General features: G+C 38.8%; 1 protein-coding gene across 6 annotated transcripts in view; it reads right to left on the bottom strand.

The window, feature by feature from the left end:
• LOC118414544 (tetraspanin-18-like) overlaps nucleotides 1–23,072 on the bottom strand; it is a 41,722-nt gene extending 18,650 nt beyond the window's left edge. For 2 of the 6 annotated variants that reach the window (XM_035818642.1, XM_035818648.1), the window contains exons 1-2: nucleotides 22,947–23,072; nucleotides 16,519–16,599 (exon numbers count right to left, since the gene is read on the bottom strand). The gene's annotated coding sequence lies outside the window, so the exon portion shown is untranslated. Of the gene's footprint in view, nucleotides 1–839; nucleotides 945–11,647; nucleotides 11,745–16,518; nucleotides 16,600–22,883; nucleotides 22,903–22,946 lie in introns of those variants that run through there. The other 4 variants (XM_035818643.1, XM_035818646.1, XM_035818645.1 and 1 more) reach the window with 4 other exon arrangements.
• Nucleotides 23,073–27,100: the final 4,028 nt, after the last annotated feature.

The raw sequence follows: 27,100 nt of genomic DNA, 5'->3' as shown, positions 1-27,100 counted from the left end.
GAATATATAATCATTCCCTATGCATGGGAGTGGTTCTGTATAAGGAAATGAGCAGGTAGGATAGGCAATATCTAAACTCTATGTTTATTTCTGCAGTAACAGCAAAGATGTTCGACCATAGCATCTATTGGTACTTAGAACTTTTGACATGAAAGCTCACAGAGAAAGGGACATCTCTTAAGTAGGAATGCTATAAGCCATCAGCCCGCTCTTTAAATGCTAACTAATTATTATGTTAAAAACAGCTAGATAGACAAGGATATCTGAAAATAATGCTGTACAGCTGCAACATTGAAATTACAGGTACCAAATGGAGGGCATTCTTTATGGCGTAATTTCACAGGCTGAAGAAAATCAATATTTCAACATCGTTCCTCATTATAAACAATAAAATGAAATGAAATTCAGACTCATCAAGCAAATGGTAATGTGCCCTACGTTATAGGTAATAACATTCTGCAACATTCAGTAAACATGATGGTGGTAAATACATCTGATGGAAGAAATCTGCCATTTTGATTTTGTACACACAAAGCATCAACATAAACATGGCAAAAATCAAAGCACATATTATATTACTGGACATCCAGCATTTAAGCATGTAAGTGTGTATCATTGATGTTTCTTTGAAGAAAAACTCGTAAGGCAAACAGAATATAGCACAGGTTAAATATCAACAAAGAGAAGGGAGTAATCCTAGAGCAAGTGATTTCAAAAATCACACCACCACATATCCACAACAAGCAATACATTTGTACATTACCCAGACTTGCAGAGACACACCTAGATGATTCTAAGGTAAACAGGACCACAAACTGTCCAGGATTTCACCCACAAACCTTGTTTTTCTGCTCCCTCATTTGCAGCCGTGCAGAGGAAGGGAGAAGGATCCCATCTTGATAAGGCCGTGATGTATGAGAGAGCCACTAGCAGCCTGGAGAGGCCATAGAATATGCATGGCGGCATCATGTGACCACTAGGTGCCCCCATCCTTCCTTGTGGGAGGGACTGTTTCAGAAGTGCTTTCTACAAAGTGCCTTGCAACTGCGGCATAAAGATAAGTGAATTTGCCACGGAAAGGAGTCCTTGTTGGCTCCTGGCTTACCCTTGGGAGGGGCCATTTCATATGTTCAACATTTTCTACATGGTTTGGTGTATGTTTGAAATAGATTGCGCCTGCTGTCGAACAAGTAAAAATAATGGCATGATTTCATGGCCATTTGAATTTGAAACCACTGTCAGGATAAAATGCGCAGTTGCATGTAAATCTAACGTAACGGTATGTTGTTTGTATTAATCATTATCATCGTCTGTCTGCACAATGAGGTGGAACGTGCACAGAGTTTACCCTCCAGTGAATTTGGCCGTTGCCAACCTTTGTAAGAAATTGCCAATACTGTGCAATAATCACACCTTAGAGATCAGCACCCTGGACATAAACAATGGTGTAGCAAGAATTACCATCCGTTTCTTGGCTTACCCTCCTATTCAACTTCATCATTGTCAACTTTGGTAAGAAATTGCCAACACTGTGCAATAATAATGCCTAGGAGATTAGTACCATGGTCATGAACAATGATTAACAAGAATGACCTGCTATCTGCTTTACCCTCCTGTGCATTCTGTTCTTGTCAAACCTGGTAAGATATTGCAGACACTGCAATAAATAATCACAACTAAGATATCAGCAACTACAGCCATGAACCACGGTGTAGCAAGAATTGCCCTCTGTCACCTGGCTTATCCCACCGCTTGTAGCTGGAACATGTATGCCAATGGAACTGAATTGTGCTGAGCGATGAAAAGCAAGGGCTTGATCATATTCTTTTTTATGTACATAAATTCAAATTTAAAACATCAATGGTCAGCCCAGGATTTTAAGATCAGAATCAGAAACAGTATTGCCAAATCTATGACCACAACACACTGCACTACACGATAATACATTAGACTCAAAAGATATCGGAAATCAACAGAATAATACAACAAATAAAACAATGTCTTCCTTGGATACCTTCTAGAAAACCTAAGCATATTTTAGACACTGGCATTACATGTTAATGATGAAAAGGTCATATGTACAGCAATTCCAGTCTTTATCATAGCAATGTTTATTTACAGTATGAGCAGCAACGGAAAATAGTCCAGGTGCTAGTTATAGGCAGAACTGTCACAGGTATGCTGTGAGTTATTGTACTTTAATTACGTCAATGAAGGTTAGACATCCAAGCAATAAGATATGCCAAATAGCAATTACTCAAACAACTGGATATGATTTTGGAAAGACGTTTCAGATAAAATCCATTGTCTTCCGTCAGTAACACCATAATTAGAATGTCCTTGATTGACTCAAGTATTTTTCTAGTTATCACTAGAACAATCCTTAAGTGTTAGGGAATCTGAGATCTTGAGTCCAAGCTTATACAGGCAGTAAGATTGATTGGCTCTCTCTCATGTTGTTATGATAGACCTTCTGGTTGTTTCCTGTCATTGGTACAGCTTAAACATGCTTGTTTCTTTGTTGTGTGCAACCATAAAGGAACAACCCTCTACTGTCTCTTTTCAAATTTTCTCTCATATAATAAGTACATAGCTGTGATGATTCTAATACATGATAATGTTGAGATAATGAGGACTTGACTGTCCCACCGTACTCAGAACTACCCAGGGATGAGGAAATATTGGTTTACCCATCAGATTTATAAGTCCTTATTGATTAATCAATGCCCTTCACTTCTTCGAGGCAACCGATTGTATTTCACAATTCAGGAGCCCATTGTTAGGAAATAACAATTCGCTTTTTTGGACATAAATTGTCCTTTTTACTGGGCGTCTTTGAGCTCAGTGCCAATGAAAAACAGCTGAAATACTACTTGGAACTTTTACGATAGCAAAGAGGTTATCAATGCAATCTTAATCTTTCATATCGATCCCTGCTTTTTGCTGAGCAAGATCTATGAACAGAGCTTATAACTTTGAATAACTAAATCTTCCATCTACCATTCAGCCTATGATAATCTAAAGATCTAATGAGTTTGAGATCAATTTCAACATGAATAACAGCAGCAATGTCTCAGTGTCTAAGATACTCAAATGTACCTGACGTGACTTGCCTACTTTCAAATCTGAAGAAACAAGCATGCAAGACTTGGTATTGTGATTACAATTTTGTTATTTTTGATGAAAATTCTAAACTCTCTCTGTCTTACAAGTATGTTAAAAAAGGCCTACCCAAATACAGATAAAAGGCCTACCAAAATGCAGATTATCTCTCAAGCCAATTTGGTACTAGCACTTTAAAGGTAGTAATCCAGTAGGATAACTGGAGAAAATACCATACAGGACACAGTAAGCCTATTACCAGGTAGTTCTAATCAGCCAAAAGATTAGATGTGGACACAGCTCTCCCTAGATAATGCATAGTGGCAGATTTTTTTTCATTTCCTTCTCTGCATTTATCTGCACCTTGCCTCAAATTCAATATCAGATTTTGGCAATTTCTAAAATCTAATGTAAATTAGATGTACAAGTACATTGTAGGGGGTCGGAGTAAAAAGACAATTGTTGTCCAAAGTGCTCCATGAATCTGCTTAACATGGAACACATCTTTAATCAGGACTAAGATGGGAAAGTTCTGGGTGCCACCACCAGAAACAAAGAGAATGCATACCTACACAAAATGGACAACTTTCCAAAAAACAGAACATTTACTTACAAGAGCCTATTTTCAATTTGAGAACAAAGAGCATTACTACAATCTGATACCTTCCATGAGATGAAAGTGCTGAACACAAGAGTTTTGCTATATCAACTACGAGTCCCCATGTACAAGAGTTCAGCTATGTAATCTGCTTTCCATCGATTCCCCAATACAATTTTGACCAATTCCTGCATGTGAATGAATTACAAATTACTTGCCAGAAGGTTCCTTTGGGCCTCACAGCAGCGATAGTGTACATTTATCGTGTTACCATTTGGATTGGCTATCTGCTTTTTACAACTTCAGGGTGGTTGCTGGTTGAAGGCTTAGTGTATGTGTTCAAATGCCAAGGTTCACAAAGGCATTTTATATTCATGTACACCAGACTTTCTCATTATAAAGGCCACACTCCCCATTTTCTACTGGTTGTCCTTTGATGCAAAACTTAATACAAAGTCCTTTGCGTTGAAGAGATGATTATCTTTGCAGGTAGGACAGTGAAGGAGAAGCAACATGGACATCATTGACAGCATCAGATGATTGATGACATAATGAGCAAAGAGGAATGTTCCACTAAGCTTTCTAGGGGAGGATATGGAGAAACTGTAGGTAAAAGTAAGTGATTAATTAGAAAGAAACAATAAAGAAACAACCCATTAACTTATTAGGAAAACAAAAATGATACACAAGGTACTAAAGGTGTCATGAAAGAAGCATTGGCAAATGTGGAGTGGATAGGGGTCAACCATTATAATACCAACACATGAACTAATACATAACATAGCTAGCCTGAACAACTAACTGACCATAAATCCTGACACAGTTTCACATGGGAAAAATCACAGAACAAGTACTTCAAAGCCTACTTTGACCTCTAACATTCCCCTGGTGCAAAACCATCTGGTCTCCCTCCTTCATAACAATCAATCTGTGTTGCCATGGCAACAACTCCAATGAGGCCCCAGTGGGGATGATGAAGTATCAACCCTGTCAATAAGTCCTGACCTGCTCTACATCATCCCTGGCATTCAGCAGGATCATATTACATATCTGCTAACACAGCCCAACCGCTTCCTCAAACTGGACACAATGCTGAAGATGTTAACTACCAGATGCCTTTAGACATGTGAGCAGAAAATTACAAGTATTCAAAGGAAGAAAGTACCTATTCCACTGGAGAGTAACCATGGTCTATGTAACAGGAAAACCAAATGGATGATTAGCAGTCTTTGATATTCAACTATGGAAGCTTGTTAAAAGAACAGGGAAAAAATTGTGATTTTTAAGACCTCATGTAAATAAGCCTTTACCAAAGAACAAGAGATTAATCAATGAAGGTTAGACATCCAGGTAATAAGACATGCAATGTTGTATTTCAACAAGCAACCGGATAGGTTAGTTTCCTCGGTCAGTGAAGAAAGATATTACACGGATGTAGAAGCTACCCAATGACTTCCAAAATCAGTTGCTTGAGCAACTTTGCAAACAAGTAATTACATTTGCATGTAAGACGTAAGGCTCACTGCCTGAGGTTTGCTAGATCACTTGTTAATTCTGAGGTATTCAACTGGCTACCACCACGCCGCTCTGAGGCACATGGTAGAGACCTCAGAAACGCTGACAACTTCACTCAGTTTAAGTGTAGAACGGCTCGATTTAGGAACACTACGCTCCCATACTGTGTCGACCTTTTAAATTCATGTTAGACTTCAGATGTCACTTTTTAATATTCCTTAATAGTGATGTTTTAGATTGAAATGAGATTTTATTACTGATATATATATATATCTACTATGTGTGTGTAGATCCACACTTTTACATTGTACAGCTGAGTGCGAATTGCGATTAGAATAATTTGATTACTGCACATATGCAGGGATACTCTCTTGTGTACTTAGTACGAGGCAATTTAGTCTCCGGACTACCAGCTTGTACTTGATTTTGTGTGCGTTCAATAAATAAACCAGTTCTCTCTCTCTCTCTCTCTAATTAAATGTTTGAAAATTTTTCACATGGACATATGACATCCCATAAACTTTAAGACTCTTCACTATCATAAAACACATTCTGATCTATAAGATCTGTCTAGGTCTCAGTTGACCACACTGTCTCCTCAAACTGACCTTTCCAGTGAAATGATGTCCATCACCCTGATAGGCACCATGATGGAGTGTCTTTTACAGCAGAGTTTGTATTGCTTTCCTTCAGATGGTGCAAGAAAATGTCCTCCTCAGAATGATTGTGATCACTCAAGGCCCATTATCTGGCCATCCTGTCTCCCCTCGGGCAGTTCTGGTCCATGTTTATAGAGGAGAAGCTGATAACCCAGGTGCAGCACCTCATCTCCCCATCTCCTGTAATGGGCTCACCTCACCTGTAGCCTGCTGCAGATGTGATGATGGTGTCGTCTCCTTGACTGGGTGGGCTGGTCTGGAAAATGGTCCACATCTCACTGTCTTCAGGCCAAACACATCTGATCTGTTCTCTGAGATTTATTTTGTTCCAACAGGTTTTTCTCCTTTTTCAGAAGCTCACCGGACTCTAGCAAAGATATCACCCACAGAAGGACTCTATTGTAAAAGGTACAATACAGAATCATGCTGAACGATTGCAAATTTTCTGTTTTCGAATTTGAGTCAAATTTCATCAGACTGTTTTCAAGTCCAAGTGCAAGCCAGTTACATGATATCCTGCTGCCTTTACTTTCCTGCCGCGTAGGATTTCTCAGCGAGTCTGTACCTTTACTTCTCTGCTCTTACATCATCATTACCAGATGAGTTTGTTTTCATGTTCAAGTTCGGAGCCCAGGTGCGATGGAGTCCCACTCTAATTTTGCAGACTACACAGACGTGTTGCACAAGATCAATCTAAATGTCTTCTCCTTTCCTGCTCTTAACAGAATTTGTCTGGTGAAAATGGCTTCAAGTTTGAGAAGTTTGAAAAGACTCACAGGTACCATGAAGTAATACTATAATGTCCAAGGCTTCAGTAGTGCGTCATACAGAAGTAACCTGAAAGGTTGCTACTTTTCTACTTTGGAAGCAAATTTGTGGAATCAAATTGTTTCCAAGTGCAAGGACACAGCCGCAGCTGCAGCAAAGTAAGAGTTTGATACCCAGGACTTGACTAATGCATGGTACAGGATTGCCTTGTAATGCCATCACTTCATTGCAATTACAGTAGGCTGAGAGGGAAAGAACTACGTGCACTAGTGTACATCTTCATCATGCAGAGTTTCAGAATGGCGTAACACATACATGTTCTAGCCAGTCTATTTTGAATGGAAATCCTGTCAAAGGTCCTGACGGCCCTAGGTGGTTTGGGGGCTGCTCCCTGGGAAAATTTTGAAATCTAGACCCTCTGAAAAGCTATCTACTTTATTTTGAGGGGAAAATTTTGCTGGTAAACTCAGCTAGGTTCAATATCTTTAAATGCTGTTTTTGTCAGTTACAGAAGACGGATGGGCAAAATTCTTATTCTTCCCCAGCAGCAAAATTACATCACAGGACAGATGGACGCTGGCTAGAACCCTGCTGGAAGCTGATGCAACGACCACGTCTTCAATAGAAAACCCTAAGTGTAGCAGTACCAACAATTCAGCACCAAGGACAAGGACTTTGTACTTTAAGTACTTTTTCCCCGACCTTCATTTTTCCAGTATTCCTTTAAAATTTTAACTACTATCAACATTATGTTGCTTTCTCTTTATTCAGGGATGTCTCCCTCTCCTTATGTCCCAGTAATAAAACCTGCTTGTTGACTCAGACAAAAATTAGTGTGACAGACAAAATGTATGGAGACAGCTCTGCTGACATTGAATATAAACATGCACAAGCCTGACATACTACTTCAAACAAACTTAACTTTTTAAACAGAAATACCTGACTGTGACTACATTCATTTTGTTCAGTACTTCAACTGCAATTTTGATATAGGTATCTAAAGGCAAATAAGCCAGCCATTTTGAATTGTCTGCACTTCACTCAACAGTTTATAATAGCTGTGTAGCATGCGAGGCGTGAATGTACCATGAACTACCTATTACTTTGATGATATATCATGTAGAAATTATGGCAGGCTTGCAGAAGAATGACTACAAAGGCATGCGGTTGTTATCTGCGAGAAACACCTTCCTCACTAACTCACGAAAGCCTACATGTGCTGACCCAAGCTTAATACTTTCTCATCCAGTACGATCATATAAGTCTTCCCTAGAAAAACAGCAGGCACAAGCGCATGGGGAATCCTAATATGCTGAGTTGGTGTTCAAACATTCCTTACTTTCTAAGCGCTGATTGTAACTTTTTATTTACCAAAATCTGCTCAGGCACTAAGTGACAGGCAGTGAGATTTGTCTGGTCAAACTTGGAATGAATTTAGTACATACATTTTTTATCCTCATAAATCATCAAAAACACATAAAAATCATTTTCATTGTATACTGACGAACAACTTGGATGTGCTAACAGCATTTTTATCATATGGGTCAGTAGGTAATATTGAACCCTTCAATGTGCCTCACTCTGGCCACCCAAAACAGCAGGAGAAAGTGTCTCAAACAATGCTAAATACTGTAAATGTAGAATTGTTCGCGGCAGTTTTCTCTTCGCAGATTTTTGCAGTGGCCACTTCATAGCTAACTTAAAACCACTGCAAAAATTAATCCATTATATTATGTGGCTACAGTCTATGATGCTACCGCAAACTTAAAACCACTGCAAAACTCCATATTCCTGCTAACGTGAAAGTAAATCCCCACAAACATAAATGAATTTACAATACATGCTGCAACTAAACACACATACCGTTTAGTCCACTTAACAAGGGCACATTAAAAATTCAACTACCAGTGAGATTGACATGCAAAGTGGCCAAAGGTCAGTGGCACAGGATTGATAAGCAGAAATAATCGAATCATCCTGGGAGGAATACATCCTGACACGCCATTCCTCATCTGCTGACCACAAAACCACCTCATCTATTATGGAAAACCGTGGTGCCATGTTGACCTGACTTTCTCTCTGCATGATTTATGACATATGGCCTTGTATTAAATGGCCTCAAACTTTCCAGGATAGGAAGATGCTGTTGATGATGACCAGAGACATGACGTTGTCCTGTCAGGAACGGTGTGTCCTGCTGTGGCTGATAAGTCCAATACGAGCTCTGAGAGTTCTGCCACAGACTGGATACAGGGGGGTTGCTGAAGTGATGGGCGGTGCGGGAGCAAAAATACATGTAGGATGGCACACTCACAGAAATAGGCTTGGAACGTTCCAAAACTTTACAGCATGGTGGCAGCAAAGAGTTTAAAGTAATGATGCAGCTACACTCTCCTTCTGATAGAGTTCGTACACAGACTAGACAAAATTGGCCTCATTTTGTTAAAGAAAAAGAAAAGAATCTGTCATAATCTATCTATCAGAAATAATCTTACCAAAGCGGTAACTTTGCAAAACCTGAACAGCTCCATCCCTATCTACCAATGGTGAAGGATCTACAAAAATAACTGGACCGTTTTTTAAAATCAAATTTATATGAATAGTTCAAAAATCTCGTTATTCATCAATTTGAAAGGTCCACTGCACAAACCATCAAAATGTTCCAGAAATAGTCAACTCTACTCAGGGATAGCAACGGAATGACTACTTAAATCCAGACTGATGAATGAAGTACTAGGGAGAAAGTGAACACCAGCCTAATGGTTTGGGGTTAGGAAAATGAAATCCAACCAAAGGCAATCCTATCAATGGTTGCCATGGTAACACAACGAGGCGAGCGGCAGCAAACATTGATCGGGTTGGTCAACTGCACCTCATGGGTTATATGGACGAAATTGCAGAGGAGCATCGACTACTTGCCGGGTCAAAACACAGATTTCTTGGCTCAGGGCACAAATATTGCAAAGCCAAAATGACTAAAACCTTGTTTGAAGGACATGAATGGCCTAAGCTTGTTGTTGCTATTGAGATACAACATTTTTTCGGCCACCAAAAAGTGGGAAGAGAACTTCATGTTTCACAGTCAGTACAATTATCTTGATCCTAAAGCAGTTTCAAACTGGCCTAAAGGAGGAAGAAACTATATATTGCACAATAACTTTGTATTGCAGTTTCCTCAACAGCCTGCAGAATTTTACTACTTCAGAGTCTCCCTAGTTGAAAACAAACTTTAAAGGTGCTGCTGCCATGACTTAAGTGCATACTTAATACTGTATGTGATTTACTGGTGTCATATAGGATGTGCACATTTCTTTTAATGTGTTAGAGAATTAACAACTTAATGAAATCTTTGAACAGTTTCGTATGACCATAAATCTAAGTCATAACACATCACAGCACAGATCGAGTCAAGTGCACTTCCAGGAATATGCTTGCAAACGTTCCTTGTTAATGACATTGCTAATAGAACCATTCGTATACATGAAACTGTCATTAGCAAAGTACGGAGGCACACGAAGTACGGCCATGAATCAGGCAGAACTGCAAAGTTATCATTTGTCACTTGTGTTTTTTGGGTCCTTGCCAAAAGTTGCTAAAATATTAGTTACCAAGGCAGGCTGAGGTCAGGTTCATCTAGCAGGGGGAGATAGATTCTCTTAATAACAGCTTAATAACAGACACTGATGAATTAGCAGGAAAAAGGTTAGATTCTGGAGGTCACCTAAAAATGATTTTGAATTAAAAGTTGTACAAGTTTAAGGTACAGAAACTCAAAGTGCAAGCTTTACTCTTGTTTAAGTCAGGACCAGTACATGAAAACCAAAGCCACATAATTATGTATGGCAATCTTTAGCTTTTGTTCTCTTGGTTGAATTATTGACCATATACCGGGTAGAAATGCTCTGATCCCATCAACTATAGACTCTGGAATTGAGCTGAGCCAGTGAACATGATTGTTCTCGCAGTCTCTGCCATATCGACATTCTTCAGTCCATAATTTATGTCACCCGATTTCCTCTATAATTATGGAAAGGCTATAAAATATAGCAACAACTGCATTTCTGCCAGGGAAGCAATGGGAGGGCTTAGTGTTGTAGCTATTGCATTTGGTGTATACTCCTCTAGTACGCAGAGGGAATGCAAATGATCTTGTCAGGCTAGAACATACACACCTCACACAAATGTGGTGATTACACTGCAACAACATGTAATGTCCGTTCGTGACACTCAATAAAAAAGAAGGGTAAGATGTAAAGGCAGAGCAAAATCTCCATAAACGTAACGTTTACTTCTCTTCCGAAACCATGAACAAAGATTTTCAATGATCGCTAATTGAGAGTAACAGTTCAATTGTGTCCCTCTACCGGGCCCTCATAAAATATAATGCATGTTCTCCCCCGGCCAGTTTTATCACCAGGGGATATACGATGCAGTTACCGGGCTATATTGCATCGCAGAAATTGATTTACATCAACTAAAGCCGCTAAATGACAATCCTAACAGCACAGACATGCAGAAAGGCGCTGGACCTGTGCCATCCACAGGAACCGTTGAGCTTGTTACGATGTACTGCTGTGACTGTGCGAGCAGGCTTTTTATAAACCACCCGTTCCCAGGTACGGATCTTGCCAGGACGTGATAGTACGTACATTCAAGTATTGTGACAAGTACAGTGACATCGGAACCACATTTGCAGCCCATTTCTAATGCAACAAATAGACCAAGCATGATGCATTATAAGCTTACCGGTATGTAGTGCAGAAAAGGTGCTACCACATAGACCCTGTGCAACCAAAGCCTGGATAATGCAGGTGCATTTACGTGCATGTTTCGTGACATTGCAAATATTCTTGTTCAGGAATTATTGGCAAAAATCGAGTACATTACGTGTTACACTGATATTCTGTGCATGAATGCATACTTGCATATCGTACCTGAAAGGTATACAAAACAAAGCCCCCCTATAGAATTCCAAGCAGGTCCTATAATAACATAGTTTTCCTACCTTATTTGTCAGAGGTTTGTGAGCTAGGAGCAGCGCATATCTCCTACTGCTCCGCCATCTTGCATAATCCGACTCAACCCTTGGGGAACGTGCACTACTGATAATGATGGGGGAGGGAGGATGGACCAGAATTTTAAAATGGGGGCACAGCGACAGCTAAACATCAGCTTGTCAAAAGGCCTATCATCAAAAGATCTTAATAATTTAAAAAGTATACAAAGTACAAGAAAGGGTTAGAGCAAGATCATGGCCATTTCATTTACCTTACCTGCCTACAGCTTTTGTTCCCTCATGAGAGCAGTGCTCTTTTGCAGATAGGCGTGCCCCTATCTACAACCACTATTGTTATGTAACATATAGGACTATTAGGAGTAATAGTTATGGTTATGGTAGAGCTATGGTACAATCAATTGTGCATCATGGCAATTCTAATTACCTTACCTGGCCCTTTTACTTGTTCTCGATCAGTCGTTTTATCTACACCATACATGTACATACATGTACAGGCTTCTATCTAGTAAGTATTACTGTTGGAAACCAAATAGGTTATTGAGAAATAATATGATCAAGAAAGCATCATGGCCACTTCAATTATTTTAGTGTTTCCACCACTTGTTCTCCCCCCTTCTTTCCTATACTATAGTATAGGCGTGTCACTAAGCATTATGCAGTGTACCAAAAAGGAGGCCATACCCACATGGTGAAGCCAATATAATGATGGTATAATTACAAGCTTTCAGATTTGATTATGAAAAATTTAGTCCCTCGAGGGGGAGAATGTGGCTGCTGTGGTGAGGCATTAGTTTAGGGATCATTTCAGAAAATACAGCAGGGAATTTCCCTTGGTCATGATAAGGAAATACCTGCAGGAATTCCTTGCTTGTCATACATTACTCAACCTATCTACAAGAAGGTACAAAATTATAACACAAAGATGTTATATTTGTATTGTAATAAGTCATTATGGCATGGAAATATCAAATTGACAGCGTCTGCATCCGATGTGTCTACATCTGATAAGGTTAGATATTGTGACAACGTTTCATGCTCATAATATGAAGTATGAAACATATATGTCTTATATAACAGTCTTATATAACAGTTCCATTATATAATGCATACAATTCATGAATAAAAACAGTCAGATGCATTAGATTTACTGAAAGTCATATAATTGCAACTGCAGTGTGACAACAAAGTTGCTGAGTGCAAATGTTTGGTCTGATGATATTCACGATGTCTAGAACATCAAAGGTGGAGCTTAGCCAGAGAAATGAAAACAGAACAGATTCAGGGCATAAAGATACCTGGCACAAGTACTCATACTGGATTCATATATTTTACATTAATTCATAACACACAAATCTAGATTCTGATTCGTGATTCACAAAATTACTTTCATTTTCCTGTTCCCAAATGCCTGTATCCATGTCCTCAAGAGACTTCTCTTATTACTGATCTGCTGCTAAAATATTAGCACCTGACGACCCCAATATGGGGGAAATATTAAAGATATCTTATAGATGGGGACATACCATACAAGATTTGACAACCAGTTTTCTCTACCCTGCTTGGTTTCTGATTTTCTCAGTGTTAGAGTTAGTTTCATTTGTCCATTCTAGATGATAATTATCCTCCCATCATATCCGTTGCCTGCCCCTCTTACTTCCTCCCTGGATTTTAACAGTGATGTCTCTGAATCTCAAAATCAGGGATTCTAGTCCTGGTTAGAAACTCGACACCAAGTATTCCATAGACCGGGTAACTTTGGTTCCACATAATGCAGGAGTAAGAACAGGGGACATGAAAGAAAGTATCAAATCATAATTCTATCCATATTACCCAAACACTCATTGAATATTGCTGTCCAACGTAGGAGTAATAAAATTAAGATTCTACATCAAGACTCGATATCAATCACACTAGACACTAGAACTATCCTGTCAAAAATACCTCATCATATCTCTGTTATCATATTAATCACCTGCAATATCCAGTGGCCTACATATACCTAATAGCTGGCATAAAGAAGACATCTACATTTATCATATCATATGGGGACACATCATACGAATAGCAGTTCGATGATGATATCCCAGTAAATTAATGGCGATTAACTAGCCTGGTTAAGAACCTAAAACGAGCATTGGCAGGCTAATAACATGGAAGGTTAAAGAATTTTTAATTCTAATTCATCAATATAGCTACACTCTCATTCAATAACTGCTGTCCAACCTACAGGTAAAATTCACAAATTAATATCTATCACAATGCACACAGAAATATCTTGTCACAAAAACATCATCATACTGTATATGTTTGTTATGATATGTAAATCAATATGCTATAGATGCGGCATCTAACGGCTCGTCCCTTCAGATCTGGGGATCGTGCAGCTCCAGCTGAATACTAATAGCGAGGAAATAGTCCCAGTGCGGAAAACCAACCGTGTAACGGATCGCTACGGGCCAACGAGGCACATAGACGTACAGGTTGGAAACAGCAAGGATTTATTTCCTCGTTTATGCATGAATATTATATGCGTAGAGCTGGTCCCGGGGAAACATTAATGCAGCGGGGCGATATGGAAATGAAACAACCTGCATGGATATGTGGAAATAATGGGCTTCCTAAGCTTGTGTAAAATACATTTGTGCACGATATATATTACTAATGCATCTAATATAAAAGAACAATCTAGTAATGAATGATGATAATGATTCATTTATGGTTAAAAATCAATGCCATGAAGGACATTATAGATATCTTCAACTCCTGTATCTAATACTTACACATATTTATTATATCAACGTAGACATAATACACAATTTAACTGGGTGATTCTGTCAAGTACAGCATGACAATCATTGTCATGCCAATCTGCAACATCTCTCCCCTATTCCGAGTTCATTACAGGTCCTTACTTTGATAATGTTGGAAATATGTAACAAAGTGGTGACAAGTATCTTAAATGTTTGCACCTTTGGTCTGGAATGATACATGTATTACTTCAAATTATATCTTTTGAGGTTGTAGTAAACAAACTATTATTTGATACAAAACAATTCAAGTAAAAAGACTGTAAGATTGTAGATCCCTACCAGCAGAATCGGGCAGATTCCCTGTCAACTGATCTTATCTGAAAGTGATCTCTACCGCAGAATCAACAATTCTGCCAGATTTCAATCTATACCCTGATATATACATTAAAATGCTATTAATATTAATTTTGCAGCGGGACCATTCCATTGAAAGAAATTTGGGGGAATGGAGAATCAAAATAACATTATATTAACAGGGCTCGAAACACTTTTTTCTACATACCTGCACTGGTGCAGGTAACATTGAAAATTACCTGCACCAGACAAATTTTACCTGCACTACTCTGAACTTAAGAATTATGAATCATAATAAAATTGTTCAAGAGCCATGTATTGTTATTTTTTCTTTCATATTTTATCAATGCAGCTAATATTGAATCCATACACACCTACATCATGGGACAAAACCAGTGCAGGTTAGGTGCACGCAAACACCAGAAATATCTGCACAGCTCCAATTTTACCTGCAATAACCTGCATATGCAGGTGGTATTTTGAGCCCTGTATTATAAGACCTCTTTTTGCATTCAATAGTCATATGCTGGAGCTGATCATTAAGTGCTTCCCTCACAAGTCAGCAATCTTACTGAGTTCTATCTCCATCCTGATACTGGTCATCATCCGTCATTTCAGATGCCATGAATAGTGCTACTGATGCAAATAAAGATATCATGCTCATGTCAGGGCCACGGAATATTTGCTGAATATTTTGCCGGAAGCGCTGAAAGGGATTGGTAAGAACCACGCCTATTTTGGGTTAAGATGGTCAGAGTGCTGCTGGCATTTTTTCATCTTGAATTTTGGGTAGGCCTTCAGTACTTAGTACTTACTGAGCCACGGCTCAAGATACCTATCAAGGACCACGCCTTATTTCTTGAGCTAGAGCAAGAGTGCGGCTGCTGAGTACTCCTAAAATTCAGGAGGACCCTTTACACGTATTTGCTAAGACTAAGTCTTCAATTTGCAAAATGATTATAAGTATTTTTTGAGAACGCTGCTCTATTGAAGAAGGATGATATCCATAAATTGGTGTTATTAGTTACATACAAGCTGTGCAGGAAAATGTTGAAATATAACATCCTTCCAGAATCATTTAAGGTGAAAATTTTCCATAGCTTGATTTTTATACAATTTAGTCAAGCTTTACAGGAAATTGTGTCCCACCAATTTAACGTCCTTCCAGAATCCTTTTCAGTTTACTGACTAAATTTAATGATATTTGGTTGATCACAAAACCATGGGACAATATATAGATAGGTCAACATTTTGATAAAATGCAATATTAATTGCAGACAACAGGAAATCAAGTACTTCATGCCTTGTGTATGTGTGTCCACAACATCGTTCACAGCGCAGATATTGAATGACAATTTTCCCTCCATCTGTCCTTGACTTATGTAAAGACATCACCTGAGCCTTTTAAAGCTTGGGCTGTGCTGGACTGTTAGTGGAGTGTATGATAACCCCCTGGTGGTTGGAGACAAGATCTCTATGGCTGGTTTACGAGACTCGTACATCAAGCCATTGCAATTTACACATAAAGTGGGTTCGTAGTGCCTTAGGAGGGAGAGAGTGTCACAAAGTCATTGTCACCTTGAAAACATACATTTTGGGTCTTGGTAGTTCAGAGAGGAATGAAATTCATTTGGGAATTGGTTCACTGGGGCACCTAACGTTAGGCTATTATATTTGGTGCACGGCAAAATTTTAGGTGCATCATATGAAATGATGTAATACATAGTATTACATGATACATGTAAACTGACTTACCTCAGAATGGTGTGCTCTTTGTTGGTGATCAAGTTGTGACAGGAGCTGGTATCATCAAAAAGACTCCTCACACCGGATCCACTAAATAAAGTAAAATCACAGTATAAACATGGGATGTTCTAACTTCTAAAGAAGTTATGCAAGCAAAGAAAACTAAAAGTGTATATTAATTATGCAAACAAATTATGTTCTTGACTATAATAGTTTTAATTCTTTTTTTTTATTGCTTGTGTCTAATATCCTGCAAACTGCCTTACCAAGCGCCGATTTGGAAATTTGACACTGACATTACATAGAACCTACCCCAAGACAATAAGGAGCAAAACTTCGCAACTTAAGTAAATGCTAGTAAAAGAAACAACAAACGTATGAGTTTCTTCACCAAACCAGACGTGATATAAGCTTACATGCAGCCAAAAGTGACAGCATAAATCGCAGATAAGGCACTACTGTCCGATACAGTAAAGATCTGTTCCAACATTGAACCCATGCCAAGCCTACTGTGACCAGGGGAACATAGCTTCCCTACAACTCATCTACAAATCTTCATCTGTCTCAGCTTGGAGGGAAGCCATGCATACTACTCCTCAGTAACCATTAGTCTACTACACAGTCTAGTACTAGTACAGATAATGACATGTCCTGTGCTCAAAAATACAGTTCAAAGTTCCAGGAAACAGTTCAAAATTTCAGGAAACAGTGTCGATTAGGGTTATTTTGCTACACATCACGAGCCGTCTGAGGTTGTTTGAAGTGTTAAGGTAAACCGTAAAATTACATTTGTACTGATGGATATGGCAAAATATAAAAGTGCTGATCAGTTCGTCAAACCAAGCAAGCATTTTCCTGTTCATCAGAATTGGAGTACGTAACAAGTAGCGTCTGTTGCCCCTGACAACGAACTACAAACAGGACCGGCGCATTCAAGACAGAACACTTCAGAGTCAAGCTGGAGGGTGTACTTGAAACATGATATGAGGGGTTTGGAAAAAATAACAATAGTATGCAGCACTTTACCACACAAGACTGGGAGATACAGTTTTCACTTTGAATGCAATTTGTAACATTCTGAGTCTGATAGCACTGTAACTGTGCACAAATCGCATATTATGAAGACTTTATCATAATATGCATATCAAGTAAATAGATGATATCGTAGATAAACAATCAATTGCTTGTAAAGTTGATGTTGCGTATACTGACAGTATGAGTAATACCCAAGAAAAAGAAAAAGATCCAATGACAAAAAACTGCAACTATTAAAATGAATATTGATATTTCACTAGAAATATGTAACAAGCATGATTTGGCTATGCCATATTAACATAACATTAAAGTAATACTTGATACATTGCATATATGAATTCCAATGCAGTTTGCAAGGGAACATACTTAGTACCTTGTCCCAACTGCTGTCTTCCACTCAAATTTGCATTTGACAGAAAAGGGTTACAAAGTACTGAAGAAAAATATTTTAAAAACATTTTCACCAAATCTTCTGATACCAGTCATTGCTAGAGTTTGTTAGACATTAAGTATTCATGTCATATTACAGTCAACACAACTCAGGATAATTTGTAATGCATGAATAATTAATTTTTCAATATTACGGAAAGATACAGACACTTCATCAGTTATGCGTCAGTGACATAAGAGCCTGATTAGCACCAAAAGAACTAACCGCAAATGTCAATGCGATCCCAAAGTATGGCAATGAATGAACCACATTTCTTGACCCTCTGCTATTTTCAATTTATGATATAAGAGGCATTTACAACAGGTGAATCACATCTGACTATTTGAACTACGGCATCCAAACATACATGTAACATGGCAAACATCATATCAAATATGCAAATGAATAATCCGTATCAGCTTTAAACAACACTGATTCTAATTTCTGAAATGGTCGATGTTTCTTGTATTAAAAGCTAAATTAGTCTGTTGTCATGGTGAAAAGAAATGGAAGATTTGAAAGGAAGATCATAACTACAGTCAAATACCTCACAGTGTACAAGTCACTGCCTATACATAAGGACCACCTGGTCAATGTGCTCCCTAAATAATTTTTCTCAATGACACAAGCATCAAGAATCCCACCTGTCCACAATGAGCAGATTTTATCAGTCCCGAGTGGCCTTCTTGGGTAGTTTTGACTGTACAGTGGAAGCCGCTTAATTGCACACCCAATTTGCCAGCGAATCCCGTGCAATTATCCGGCGTCTGCGATAATGCGAAGTTACCCTGTTGGACTGCACCACCACGGGATTTTGGGATTCTGTGCAATTGACCAAAGTGTGCGTTTATCCGACGTGCAATTAACTGGCTTCCACTGTATTCCTTTCAAACTTTAGATCACACCTAACACAAGTGGCCAAAGGACCAGACTGAAGCTACAGTAGCCAGACAACACAACAGTATCATGTGTCAGGATCTCTCATCACCTCATGGTATCATGACAACTGGTCAGGGCTTGATACCACAACAATGCAGGGGTGGTTTAACTGTTGTGGGATCTGTTTTCATGGGAAAAGATCCTGTTTACAATAGAAAGTGCCTGGTATTCTTAAAGAAATCACCAGATGATGTTTTGTCTGCGATTCATCAAAACAGATATGTACATGTATGTACAATAAGGCCACTAATAATGAAATATTCAACACAAAAACATTGGCACACAACAAGTCCATTGCATGTTTGTATGAAATAGTAGCACATTCAACAAGACCATTACATGTCCAGGACAAAGGACACAAAAACAACATTCTACTGCAGTACCAAGGTTACACAGCAGGGGGCCATAATCGAGCTTGACCTTCAACTCCCCACCTCACAAAATGTCATCACAATCTGCCAAAGGATCTGCCCACAAATATCCACAAACACCAGATAGACACACACACAGTCTGTGATACCTACAGTTAAACTTAAAGACAATATTTCCAGTTTTCATTAAGGTTTAATGGTGGAAAAATTGATTTAAGTGCCAACTTGCAGCTGATTCACTTAAACCAGAACAAGTGTGTTGAGCTACATGGCGTTAAAGGTAAAATATCAAAGACCATCATGATAATAAATATCTTGCACAGAAATATAGTATGTAAATCGATACATCATCTGCATACCTGGTCAATTTTTATCACATAGTGATTCCTGCCACACGTCAGTAGAGGCTAGCCCTGACATCACAGAGGTGCCCCCTGACCAAAGGTAAACATGACACAGGGCTGTATATAAATAGTGCAACCTCATGGACTTCTGGTGTTTTCTACAACTAGAAGTGTTATCTGCATGCCATATGTGCCAAATGCAAAAAAAAGCAAAGTTTACAATAGATAAATCTATTACCATAAATCAGCTTACAAACTCTCCTAGATACCTAAAAATACAATACATTTAGCAATATTGAATGCACTCAGATGTAATACATGTATTACACAATCCCTTGGTCACAGTAGTTTTTATTGTACGATAATATCAGTAATCATTGTCATCTTCTAATCAAATTCATTTTGCTTGAAATAAGAGATAACTGTACATCAAGTTATATGGTTATTGTGTGGTATTGTTTTTATTGCTTTGGTCATTACTTATGAAAAAATATTCTATCTGATCAAAAAGCAAATAGTTTGCAAATTTAAAAGCAAGTAAAATTTAGTTTACTAATATATCCTTTACCCCAAACTGCAGGATCACTATTTACAAAAAAAATTGTCACATGAAGTTTGTTCAAATTTTCCCCATTAGGAAAGTACACTGATAAGTGCATTGCCCAGTGTTAAAGCTCAGCAATCCCACATACAGGGGACAAGTTCAGTAACACGATCAAGATGGATTACACTTGTACATGGTTAGAGAGGGGTGTCCAGACACCACAGGCACCTTGAGCAGCTTTGTTTCATGTCAACTGTTGGGAAAGCCAAGGGCTACCCGGATCTTGTTAACCCGGGAATTTCTCCCTTTAAATTTTTGGCATAACAAAACTGATATGGAATTCTGGGTGCAAATTGTAATAAAAGATTTTGTAAACATCATTTGCACCATAGCATACATGTAGGGCCATTGGCCTAGTAAGCTTTACGTTAAGGCTAAGAAAATGGTAGGATACTAGAATAAGTACATTATGCAAATAAATGACACTTATCATTTTGCAAAGTCCTATCTAGCTATAGTATATGTTTGCAAGCAATAGGTTCTTGTGACATGACATATCATGTGGATTTCATCTTTTCAGCTCATAAAACATCCAATATATCTATTTCGAACATATTCAGTTCAGCGAGCCATTTCAATATCCTTTCTATGCACTGACATCAAAACATGATCATACCTACAAATGTACTAATACCTGTAATCATCACTATAACTCAACCTTCATATTCATTGAGCGACAAAATGTGTGAGTAAAAAATACATTTTGATGGGAGCTGAGCAGTAGGTATGACCTCAGGACTCAGCAACTTTCATTCCTAAAATATCAGAATACCTCCTATCCATGGGGGGCAGATAGTATCATCTATTTATCTATTCAAGGATGGAGGACGGAGGCACTAACAGGGGTGTTCACACAGTTGTGGGCATCTTCATTATACACAAACTATATATATTAATGTACAAGACTTTCAACCACTCCTATCTATATTTTCATATTTCATAAATGTGTATACACCTGTGTCACAAAGCTACGTATACCTTATATCAGTTATCTTGATACAACAAAGCCTGTATCATGATTCATATACATACAATTACAACAATATGGAACACAGACAATTAGCAACTTGTATTAGACAAGTCAACTCGGTCCAACACAATTGTTAAGGTTAGGGTATTTAAGGACTCAACGTAGGTCACTATGTGTTTAAGGTTAAGGGTTAGAGCTCGAAGTATGTGCTGGGTTAGGGTTAGGATTTGAACTAGGTGCTGGGTTAGGGTTAGGGGTTGGGGTTAGGGTTAGGGTTAGGACTCGACCTAAGCAAGGAGGTTAAAATGAATTTGATTATTAAACCTTCTTGACCTAGGCATTTGATTAGGTCTAGGACTTGAACTAGGCGTTGGGTTATGGTATAAACTCGAACCCAGGTGTTGAGTTAGGGTGAGGGTTTACCTTAGGACCTGCCTGATCAAATCACTAACAGTAGTGCACGTCCAACATCCGCCAGCCCCCTGTGGGGAGAGGCCAGTTGCAGCCATGGACAGGAGAGTTTGTATTACACAGACTATTGTTAGGATGTGACCTACATATATTATTGTTAGAACTTGACCTACAGGTTGGGCTAGGTTTGGTTTAGAACCCTTACCCTAACCCACCCTAGAGTTAACATAGAGAGTTAGAAGTCAACCTAGGGTTAGTTGTTGGTCTACTTGATCTGACTGATATTCATAGTTGGAGTTGACAAAGTTGATATTAAATAAATAGGTCTGACATCCTGAACTCATCCAAGTTTCATGATAGATTGGACATGAAAGAGCTCACGGTACTTTCATAACCCGTCCTACAGGTTGGAGGTACAAGGGGAAGCAGGATGTACAGTACCGGTATTGCTCCACCCAATTCTCCATCCTTTATCCCACCTGAGAATGACTTGAAGAAGTCCTTGAGTCAGCAATTTTGCCACACCCGATCATTTGCATACCATATAGAGGATGTGAGACACACAAATGACATGACCATCATGATCGTGTATATTCCTGAGCTCTAAATGAGTTGATCAAGGGTAAATGGTTCTGCTCAATGATGCTGATCTCCTTCTGCTGTAAATAGTATAGTTGGGGGGCATAAAATCTGGGGGTTGCCTATTTTTTAGTGCTTGCTAAACCACTTTGGCAAAAGCAACCGTCCTCTTCAAAATAGTATCAAAATGTTCACAAAATGTTAAAAAATCTATGGGGAAATAACATATCAACAAATTGATTGTTTTATAATATTGGCGATGTTAATCAAATTATCCTGTTTTAATTAAGTCCTTGATGACATTTTCAACACAGTTACACAGCTACAGGAACAGTAGACATCACCACGCTAAAATGTGCAAACACGAGCACTCATCACAAAACCATCGAGATTAGTGAATGTTGACACAAAATTGTTACACGACCTCTTGAATGTGTGTGCCGTTCCACTTCAAACATTCAGCACTAAGTATCTATACAGCACTAACAATTCCGTTATCAGGACTCTTAAACACCGTATCTACTTTGTAACGCTATCGACTCTACATGTACGATGTAGCAAACAAGGAAAACACGACTGGGCTAGCTCCACAACAACAACGAACAAGGCCATGTTCAGGGTTTCACAGTTCCCACGGTCTCGCATTTCAAACGAACCGGCCCCGACAAGAACATTACGCGGTACTACGTACCTCACGCTGCTTCAGGTCGTACCAAAGACCACCTTAGAGCCCCAGGTAAGCAAATAAACCCACCTTTCTGGTGCGATGTGCCCCTATAAATATTCTGGGCGTGCCCCCGATCCCGCTCACTGTTTTGAAGAGTCCGGCTTTGAAGGACCTGGTGGCAGCCAAACGTAACGTCGCATTGTGTTCAATACCTCAACAAAAAAATGTATGAAATTGCACTTCCTTTGGTCACAAATATTACATATATCCATGTCTCAAATAGTAAAAATATCGGCTGTTTTTTCGTACGGAAAAATAAGTAGCCTTGAGATACTGAGGGCACTTTTTGAGCCGACACGTTATTATTTTCGCCACGGTCCAATGCGGTTGGGAGAAAATATACTTTTTTTGGAAGAGTCCACTTTTAGATGAAGGGGTAATCAACTGGAGGTAATACTGTCGGGAATGGAAACTCAGATTGATCGGCATGTCATATAAACGTGTAACGTTATAAGAGTTCAACTATCTAGCAGAAATTTCTTAAGAGGATAACAGAGCACTGTCGCAAAGCCAAGCTGTTCCTCGTTGATTGTACATTGCAGACTCTACTATTCTCCAAGCAGAGGTTCGGTCGGGAGCTGGGACTGAAGTAGTTGCGATCTCTCTCTCTATCTATCTATCTTTCTTTCTATCTATCTATCTATCCATCTCACTCACTCTCTGACAGCTGGGACTGAAGTTCTTGCGATTTTTCTGATCTCTCTCTCTCTCTCTCTCACTCACTTACGTATTCTCTCTCTCTTTTTCTCTCCCTCTCTCTCTCTTTCTCTCTCCTCCCTCTCTTCTTCTAAAAGCAAAAGATGATAATATCGCGATCGTGAATGGATAAAACCCTCAGTCCCTTTACTCGGCCGGACAACAGTTAAAATGTGCACTTAACGGTCCTTTCGCTAGGAGAACAGTGACGTTGTCCATGTGACGCAAATTCTTTACGGGAATACTTTTTTTTTTAAACGGTTGGGGGGGGGGGGGGGCGCTCATTTGCCATTTTGCTCATATAATATATTGCCACAAGGTTTACAGGGCGAAAAGTCTCTTATGCCGATATCGTGTTTCTTCTAGCTAGCGGCATAACACCTTCCCGGCTGCGACGTCGAATGAAAATAGCAAATCAGTGCTCCCCGGCCCCGGACAAAAGTAACGACCGTGAAGGAGGCTACGATGCTCCGCGAGCCCGGGACCTTGAGAAATTATACGATTCCGCCCAAACCTTTCTACGTCTGCTTTAAGATTACAGCTGTGCACGACAGTGGCTTCTGTAGCACCATTCACTGTGCCCGTAGACAAAAATGGTAGAGCGGGAAGGAGTTTATCTACACTTAGATTCCAAAGATTCGTTTTTTATGATAAGGATGTTGTGTGTCCATTTTCACTTTCAGTCTCTCTTTCTCTCCCTACCTGACACCGGTCAAAGGGAAATGCATGTTTATCTCCAAGCAGATAAGACGACCAGCATATTACACGTTTACTGCGTTGTGTGTCTGGCAAGTTTATTTTGTGGAGTGCGAGGTGAAGAGACAAAAATCGCAAATGTATTTCCATCAGGCAGCAGCGACACCTTTCGGATGAAGGCAACACTGCACTGAAGGACCGTGGCCACACAGAAAACATACTGGCAAAATACAGAGAACAAATGTTTCAACTTTTAATGTTTCTTTTACAAAGACAGTAATGTCAAGTGTGTCAAATTATGTGAACATGCACATTTGCAATAGATGGGAAAACAATAGATTCACTTGTATCTTAATTTCAATGAATCGTTAATATAACAATGATGTTAGGCGAAGGTTCTGAACCCACATATATCATAAGTAATTTTGACAAATCATAAAATATGCGACAAGAGAGAGAGTATGTCTTCTTAGGAAAAGCAGGTATCTTCCACTTAAGGAGTCTTCATAATCATTCTCTAAAGACAATCCTCTTCTTAAGATGACAAACATCCCTTGTAAGTTATGTCAATGGTTTACACATAGAAAATGATAGCCTGGATAAAAATGATTCTACATTGATCATTAATCTAAAGATTCACACTACATCTGAATATGGTGGAAAAAGATATAGATTTTTCTATGATACATGTAATCACAAACAACCAGTCTACATGGTCTATGCAAGGTTTCAACCTCCTTGTTCTATGTTAAATTGAAATGCAGAGTTATACTTTGTCAACATAATCATATTCTCCATCATCAAGTTTTATTTAAAATGTTTGTTCCACATTTTATCCTATAAAATGTACAAACTCTAAAATGTCAGCACGAGGATTAATACAATATCAGATATCATCAAAAACTTCATTTCTTAGGCACAATATAGTACAGAGTTCAAATTTCATCTAGATACTTATTCTTATCAGTATCTGGTGAAATATGGAAGACGAGCTGGCTTTGATGAAGGGCAAAGTCAAAGAATTCCTGGATATTGAACTTAACTTAACACTTAAATAAAGGCTTAATAAGCAATAGCCAACGTCACAACACTCAACTGAATGCTTTGGAAAGCTGTATGTTAGATGGACAAAAGATCAAGATTTATGATCAATCTCAAATATAATCGTAATCTTAAAACTAAATATAACTACATAGTACATGTATAAAAGTATGATAATGGAGTTCAGCTGTTAAGCAAGTAAGCAAGCTGTTAGGGCAACTTCATTTCACAAGTTCACAATAAACAAGTCAGAGTCTTTTTGACATTCCCACAATTACATTTTCTTCTGCAATTATCTTTGTTATAAAACATCACTAGTGACTTTATTAACAGTTGTCCCCAACCTATCCCTTTGACCCAAAAAAACAACAACACCAGACCTCCTTTTCCCCTATAAAATGGAACAGCCCTTACAACATTCAGCACCATGGACAGCATCCATATACTGTACATCTTGAAACTTTCGCAGTGGTTTTATTTCAGCAGTGACCATTTTACAAGACATCAGGAATATGAATTGCAATGTATTAACACTGTCTTACAGAAATTTTTCAGCTGCAAATACAACCAAAACAAAACCACTACGAAAGTAAATGAATTTAAAGGATTAAGGCTACATCACACCAGATTGAATCATTATGGTTCTCAAGTCTTAAGTAATATACAGCTAAAATTCATTCAGCTAAAAGTAGATGATGTTAAATCTTAGACAAAACTGGTAAATGTCAGTCCACTTCCTGAATCACAAATTGTTTTAAGGCTTTTGGTTTATTTTGTCTTTGTTTTCTCATTGAAAAAATCTCTTTATCAACCTGGTGTTTCCTTATTGTAACCTATTGCTATAGCTTTACAAGTGCTGTACTACATAAGATTTGCAGGTTTTGTAAGACAATCAGCATAACTGAGTTAGGATTAGTGCTGATATTGTGGTATGTACTTATAAAACTGCTTTGTACAATTCTCATCTTAAGGTGAGTGCCCTAAGCAGACTGCTATCTAATGTAATGTGCTCATCTTGGGATATATCACTTAACCCTGAAGAGTGGAATAGGGACTTCACATGACGGAAGCAATTGAAAACATATCTGCAGAAAATTGCTTTAACTGTGTAAAATCATACATGGTTGCCAAAATCTATCCTGGTCCATGCCCGTAGCCAGGATTTTGGTTGGGGGGGTTCTTTTTAGTACTTGTTGGACCATCGAGCGCCGCAGGCGCGAGACTCACGCCGAAGGCGTGAGCTGCCTAGGGGGGTCCGGGGGCATGCTCCCCCGGGAAAAATTGAAATATTGACCCTCTGAAACGCCATTTCCTGCATTTTGACGGGCAAAATTTGCTGGCTAAGTTTAACTTGGAATTTCTATTAAAATACAGAAGACTTTTGGCATAAGTCGTTGGGGCCGACTCCCCAGGCATATTTTCACCATGTCCGACACCAAAGGCGAGAGGCGTCGCAATGAGGTCCGGGCGAATTTTGAAATCTGGACCCTCTGAAAAGCCATTTCCTGCACTTGCTGGGGCAAATTTTGCTGATATACTCACTAAAATTGAATGAGATGTCTATAAGTTAAAAATGCAAGTCAAGCATGTCTTTGAAAAAAAATCTTGGACATGAAAAAGTGGACCTTTGAGCCTGAAAAAGTGGACCTTTGAGCGTGTGGGGGGGTTCTTCCGAACCCCCCGAACCCCCCCTGGCTACGGGCATGTGGTCTGACACAAAGTTCAAAATTAAGTGAGCATGCATCAAC

Source organism: Branchiostoma floridae, chromosome 4 (assembly GCF_000003815.2).
Source record: "Branchiostoma floridae strain S238N-H82 chromosome 4, Bfl_VNyyK, whole genome shotgun sequence".
NCBI lineage: Eukaryota > Metazoa > Chordata > Leptocardii > Amphioxiformes > Branchiostomatidae > Branchiostoma > Branchiostoma floridae.
Note: the sequence above shows the minus strand (reverse complement) of the source record. Positions and strands in the feature narration are given on the sequence as shown.